The 7,395-nt window shown below is 33.0% G+C and overlaps 1 non-coding gene across 1 annotated transcript; it reads left to right on the top strand.

Moving 5' to 3' along the window:
- The first annotated feature begins 6,479 nt into the window (after window positions 1-6,479).
- LOC149835899 (signal recognition particle RNA) lies at window positions 6,480-6,777 on the top strand. Its single transcript, XR_016432886.1, has one exon.
- The last annotated feature ends 618 nt before the right edge of the window (window positions 6,778-7,395 follow it).

Below are 7,395 nucleotides of genomic sequence, written 5' to 3'. Positions count from 1 at the left end.
CATCTTCATCCGAAATTGCTCTCCTCGAAATATTATATAATGCTCTATTTCGCAACACCCTTGCAATATAGAATTTTGTGCATACATTATGCGAATAACTAAAAACTTTCTCACATTCACAAATACCCTACGAGTTTCATATACATAGTACAAATTTCGTGAGGAACCATATGAAACTCCCTTTAGGATATTATCCTCTAGAAGATCTGCAAATGTGTGGAGAAGTTTGCATATTGTAATATGAACTTCGCAAATATAACCTACGAACCTCTGTTAAGTAAATACTCCTTGAGAAGATATGCAAATGTATGCTTACATTCGCAAATATATGTATATTCAGCAAGGCTCATGTGCAATGGTTCTTATGAAGCCACTAAGGTGTTGTGCCTCTCCCCTCTATTGGTTGTCCATACTAACTAATGACAACCTTATGCTTCTGTTTTGGGCAAAAACCTAAGTAACCAAAGCACGTACATGTCCTTTTGTCCTCGTAGCTACTGCATTGAAAAAACATGCACTGATAATTTGTTAGTTATCATAAACAAAACTACAATGTCAATATGACATAGGAAATACTTAATGACTCAACAAGTGTTTCAGATTCTTACTTTGAAGTTTGTCATGGTACTAGTATAAGATTTTGCATATGTTGAAAATTGAATAATAAGTTAAAATCTAAATGATATATATATATATATATATATATATATATATAATATAGATTTAGCATGCATTCACTCAATATATTACAAAATTATCAATTAAAATGCAAAACACATAAAATCTAAATCATATATACGAAAACCCACAGATTTACCATGCATTCATTGAATAAATTACATAATTAAGAATTAAAATGCAAAACCCTTAAAATCTAAATTATATATTAGAATTAAAATGTAAAACCCCTAAATTCTAAATCTAAAAAAAAATATTTAGCATGCATTCATTAAATATGTTACAAAATTAGGATTTAAAATGCAAAACCCATAAAATCTAAATCACATATAAGTTTCATATAAGAAAAACCCCCACATATTTAACATGTATTTATTGTATAAATTATATAATTCAGAATTAAAATTAAAAAAACTCTCAAATCTAAATCATATATGAGAAAAAAATCAGATTTAACATGCATTCACTGAATAAATAACAAAATTTAAAAAAGCAATGCAAATTTTCTAAAATCTAAATCATACAAAAGAAAAAAATAGATTTAGCATGCATTTACTAAATAGATTATAAAATTATGAATTAAAATGCAAAATCCTTAAAATCTAAATCATATATAAAGAAAAAAAACAAATTTAGCATGCATTCACTAAATGAATTACAAAATTAAGAATTAAAACGCAAAACCCCTAAAATCTAAATCTTATATAAGAAAAAAAATAGATTTAGCATGCATTCACTAAATAGATTACAAAATTAATAATTAAAATATAAAACCCTTAAATTCTAAATCATGTAGAAAAAAAAGATTTAGCATGTATTCACTAAATATATTATAAAATTAGTAATTAAAATACAAAACCCATAAAATCTAAATCATATATAAAAAAATATATATTTAGCATGCATTCAATAAATAAATTACATAATTAAGAATAAAAATATAAAATCCCTAAAATTGAAATTATATATGAGAAAACAAATCAGATTTATCATGTATTCACTCAATAAATAACAACTTTCTGAATAAAAATGCAAAACCCCAAAAATCTAAATAATATATAAGAAAAAAATAGATTTATAATATATTCAATAAATATATTATAAAATTAAGAACTAAAGTGCAAAACACCTAAAATCTAAATCATGTGTAAGAATAAAAAATTAGCATGCATTCACTAAATAAATTACAAAATTAAGAATTTAAATTCAAAACTCCTAAAATCTAAATCATATATAAGAAAAAAAAAGATTTAGCATACATTCACTAAATATCTTTAAATTCTAAATCATATAAAGAAAATAGATTTTGCATGCATTTACTAAATATATTACAAAATTAATGATTAAAATATAAAACCCATAAAATCTAAATCATAGGTAAAAAATTTCACTAATTTAACATGCATTACCTTAATAAATTATGTAATTAAGAATTAAAATATAAAACCTTTAAAATCTAAATCATATATGAGAATATAATCAATTTTAGCATGCATCCACTTAATAAATAGCAAGACTAGGAATTGTAATACAAAACTCTAAAAATCTAAATCATACATGAGAAAAATTTTTTACCTTACATTCACTAAATATATTATGAAATTATAAATTAAAATATAAAACCCTTAAATTATAAATCATATATAAGGAAAAAAATAAAATTATCATGCATTCACAAAATAAATTATACAATTAAGAATTAAAATTCAAAACCCCTAAAATCTAAATAATATATTAGAAAAAATCTGATTTAACATGCATTCACTCAATAATTATCAAAATTAGCAATTAAAATGCAAAATCCTTAAAATCTAAACTATACATGAGAAAAAAATAGATTTAGCATGCCTTCACTCAATAAATTATAAAATTAGTAATTAAAATGCAAAATCTTTAAACTTTAAATATTAAATGAGAAAAAATCAGATTTAGCATGCATTCACTAAATACATTATAAAAATTAATAATTAAAATATAAAACCCTTGAATCTAAATCATACATGAGTGAAAAGCTGGATTTAGCATATATACACTAAATAAATTACAAAATTAGTAATTAAAATACCAAATTCCTAAAATTATAAAATGCAAAAAAATAAGAAATATACCTTGGGTGAGTGATGGTGGTAGGCAATCAAATAAGGTGTCGGCGATGGTGGCCAGTGAACACAGAGACAATGCCAATGGTGGGAGAGGACAAGCGATCAACGATGGTGAAAGGGAGATAGAGGGTGCGGTGTTGAGAAGGGGAGAGGGTGCGGTGGAGGGCAGTCAATCGATAATGGTGAGAGGAAGAGAGGGTGTAGTAGAGGATAGGCAGTCGGTAGTTGTGGGAGAGAGGAAGAACATAGAGAGATGGAGAGAGAGGTGCCCGGTGAACATAGAGAGAATGAGAGAAAGAGGGAGGAGAGAGAGTGCAGTGTTGGCTGGTGAAAACAGAGAGAACGAGAGAAAGAGGGAGAGAGAAGGAGAGAGAGGGAGGGGGGGGGGCGTTTTTGGCTTTGATTTTTTAAGTTCCATGTCTTTTTACTAATACACTATCTTTGTGCACCAAAAAATGAGAATTTACTGACATGTTTATTTGTTGTGCCAGAAAAACAAATTTTTAGCGCAATTTTCATGTGTTCCAGAAAAGTTTTATACTGGTATGGTACAGTACAACAACTGCCAGTATAATTCACTTTTCACTGGCGCTAAGCAAAATAACACTAGTGAAAGTGATCTTTTACTGGCGCGCCAAGGAGAACACGCCAATAATGATGTTATTTCTTATAGTGCTTGTATCATTATTTTTAGAAAGGACAATAGGGCTCTATCCAACTTGCAGGGGTGACTTGCAAATGTCACCCAGTTAAAGGGATGCATATGTTTAGAACCCACGGGTGCACGTGGCATGCTAGAAATTTAGTGAAAATGTCTAAAATTACATTAATAGAAAGGTTTAGCAAGACATGGCCAATACAACCCATTTATAATAAATGTGCTGAAACCTGATTCACACTTTTTCAATCATAGTGACAAATGTCAATGAGATTTTCAATTTCTCATGAAAAATAAATTTGCTGCACTTTCACATTTTAAATACAACATTTAAACAAGATGTCGTACATTTAAAATCTCACAAAATTTTCATGAAATTTTCAATAAAACATTAAAAAAGCTAAAAAAAATTTAAAGCCCCCATTTTTTTATCAAGGACTTTTAGTAGTGTGAATAATGCAACAATGAGAGGGGCTTTTACAAGCGTGGAGACAAAGCTACTCTCCATGCATGGCAGATATAGATTTATTTATAAACCCATTATCATTTGCTCATCCTTCTCTTAACAAAAAAATCCAAAAACCTACGCCCAAATTGTTAAACCCAAGTATGGCCCCAATTCTTTATGCTACTCAACGCCCCTCTGCAACTCACCTAGCCTGAGCATGAATGGGGGTTGCCTTCCGCTCATCTTTCCCTTGTCTTTCAAGAATGAGGTACTTGATGACTTTTTTTTCCTTTATCTAACAAAATACAAATATACGGTAAAAAAAGGGAAAACAAACGGATACAAAGCCGCCCATCTCTTGTCTTTCAAAACCAAAGATATGGAAGGCACATGGTGATCCAATTTCTTATATCAATAAATTGATTGATATTGCACATTTTACAAAAGTGTATTTTTGTCAGCTTTGTGTTTATGTTATCATATGTTTTAATGCCTAAACTATTTTATATTATCTCCTAATTAACCAAAAAAGAGTCATATTTTCTATTTATTACTATTCACTTGCAAATTGGTTGCTAATTAACCATATTGAATTAACCCTACAAAATTATGTTTTATAAATTGTATTCACTACAAGAAATCAAACGTTTAGTGATGGTAAATTAGCTCCAGTAAAAGTTTGCCTTGCGCTCCCGTAAGAGTGTTTTCGGTTATACATTTACTGGCGCTAATGTATAATTCTAGTGAATGGGTTTTTAGTGGTTCTAAAATTGTAATATCTAAAAAATTTTAGTACATTCTATCGGATGTTTGGTTCAAAACCCTGTGAGTAGCAAATATTATATTAAAATATCTATATATCATGGAATTCCTGAGAAAAGTACCCAATTGACAAGGGGTACTCTAAATATCATTTTAATATTATTGGGGTTCTATCTGGGTCAACAATTGGTCGAGAATAGACTAAAAATGGAACTGGGGCCCTAGTAGGATCCTGACCAGATTTGGATCTGGTTTAAAGAAACTCATCCACTTAGTTTCTTAAAGTTGGATAAGTTAAGTAAGATTTGGATTCAAATCCAGACCTGAATCACAAAGATAACGATAAAATATATTAGATTTGAGTTGGACTCAACTCAATCCCAATTAATATATATATATATATATATGCTGGGGTTAATGCTAAGTTAGAATTATGGAGACAGACATTGGAAGCTAGAGGTTTTAAGTTGAGTAAGAGTAAGACTGAATATATGGAATGTCGGTTTAGTAAGCAACGAAGTAGTGATGGGAGTGTAGTGAAGCTTGGTGAGCAAGATATACCGGTGAATGATTATTTCAAATATTTGGGATCCATCATTCAAAAGTATGGAGAAATTGATGGAGATGTAAATCATAGGATAAAGGTTGGGTGGATGAAATGGAAAAGTGCTACTGGAGTGCTGTGCGATCGTAGAATGCCATTGCGGTTGAAGGGAAAGTTTTATAGGACGACTATTAGACCCGCTTTACTATATGGTACGGAATGTTGGGCTGCCAAGAGACATCATATTCAAAAAATGAGTGTAGCTGAGATGCGGATGCTTAGATGGATGTGTGGAAATACAATAAAAGATAAGATTCGAAACGAAGAGATACGTAAGAAGGTAGGTGTTGCACCCATTGAAAATAAGATGCGAGAGAATCGTTTATGGTGGTTTGGACATATTCGGCGAAGGCCTAATGATGCTCCAGTTAGAAGGTTGGAGAAATGGGAAAATATATTAGTTAAAAGAGGTCGGGGTAGGCCTAGGAAGACTTGGATGGAGATGATAGGAAAGGATATGAATGCTTTGAACCTCACCGAGGACATGGCGTTGGATAGAAATGATTGGAGAAAAAGGATTCATGTGGAAGACCCAAAATGAATTTCTTTTTGGTTCATATCGCTGACCCCAATTGTTTTGGGATGAAGGCGTAGTTGTTGTTGTTGTTGATATATATATATATATATATATATATATATATATATATATATATATATATATATATATATATATATATATAGACACACACACACACTTGAGATTTAGCAAATTGAATGCAGTTTGAGTGGATTGGATTTAGATCCAAGTCCAACCAAACCCATACAAATACTATATAATTAACATAGTGAATTGAGTTGGATCCGAATGGATCCAACCCAAACCAGCTAAACTATACTATATGGGCTTATGATAGTAGATTGAGTTGGATCCAAGTGGACCTAACCCAATCTAACCAAAACCCCAACTCACGTGTTTAACACTTTTGTGTATTGTGGGTTTGGGTTTGGACCGAAAACCCAAAATGAACTCATCACCCCCACAAACACGCATCACCGCATTTAAAACCTCTCCCCAACAGCCATAATTTGCAACATTTAAAACCCTACGAAAATTACCCTTTTACCCCCATGATTTAACCACCGTGTTGCCCGTAACCCCTTTTTGCCTTATTTAAGAAACCCCCTCCCATTTCCCATTTTTGTTGCATGCACTCTCTTACTTTTCAAACCCTCTCATCTGTGCATTTTCTCTCTTCATTGCGGTCTACCTGAGTTGCGCAAGCCATAGCCGAACTCAACATTGAGAGCTTGTAACCCGAGTGGGGTCACAACGGATGGCCTGGACGCACATGCTGGACAAGTTTGGTGTGTATGAGTGACGCGTTACGTTTGCCCTGTTCCAAGCTAGGAGTGAGTTAGCGTGCCCTATCGAAAGGTTGGGTTGGGCTGGTTCTTAGAGAGGAAGGAATCTGTGAGGTTGGTTTCATAGTGCAGCGAGCATCTCCCTCTCTTGGCAGTGGAAGGACAACAGATCGTTGCCCTCCTTCCCCGCTTGCCATGCCTGCCCTTGTGGACTTTCACCTTTTACTCACCAGCATCACCATCTTCTTCCTCTGTTCTTCGATTTTTGCTAGGGTAGACGATTACCCTTGCAACTATTCTCCTTTGACCATCCGGTGAGTTTCTCCTTTATTTTCTTTTTCTTTTGTCTTTCCTTGTTTTATTTTTTTTATCTGGTTCATGGTGGCCACCCGTAGGGTGCCCCCTTTTTGGTGTGCGCAGTATATAATGGTGGTACCACCACCACCACCGCCATGGCAGCAACACCACCTGTGGGTCACAATAGAACCACCATACCAACACCATGGGGGGGATTTGGTTTTGCCCCTTTTCCCTTCTTCCCTAAATAATCGATCTGATTTCCCTTCTTTCTTGGGCATTTTGCAGCATTGCCGTGAGCAGGGCTGCTGCTCTCTTATTGTACTAAGCTGTAAGGGGTGTTCACCTACGGCCAACAGACCCCATTGTTCGAAATTTTGTGCTCAGGTCACTAATGAGAGTGGCCTCTTTCAACATTGTTGCAGCTCTGTTAGTGGGACACGCTACCTTTTAAAGATGGTAGTTTTGCCGCATGCACCCTTTTTCAGAACCACAAGACCATACCATTTCATTGATTGCAAAGGTAGGGTTTCACTACGATCAC

This window comes from Nuphar pumila, chromosome 6, assembly GCF_984573655.1.
Source record: "Nuphar pumila chromosome 6, dmNupPumi1.hap1.1, whole genome shotgun sequence".
NCBI lineage: Eukaryota > Viridiplantae > Streptophyta > Magnoliopsida > Nymphaeales > Nymphaeaceae > Nuphar > Nuphar pumila.
Note: the sequence above shows the minus strand (reverse complement) of the source record. Positions and strands in the feature narration are given on the sequence as shown.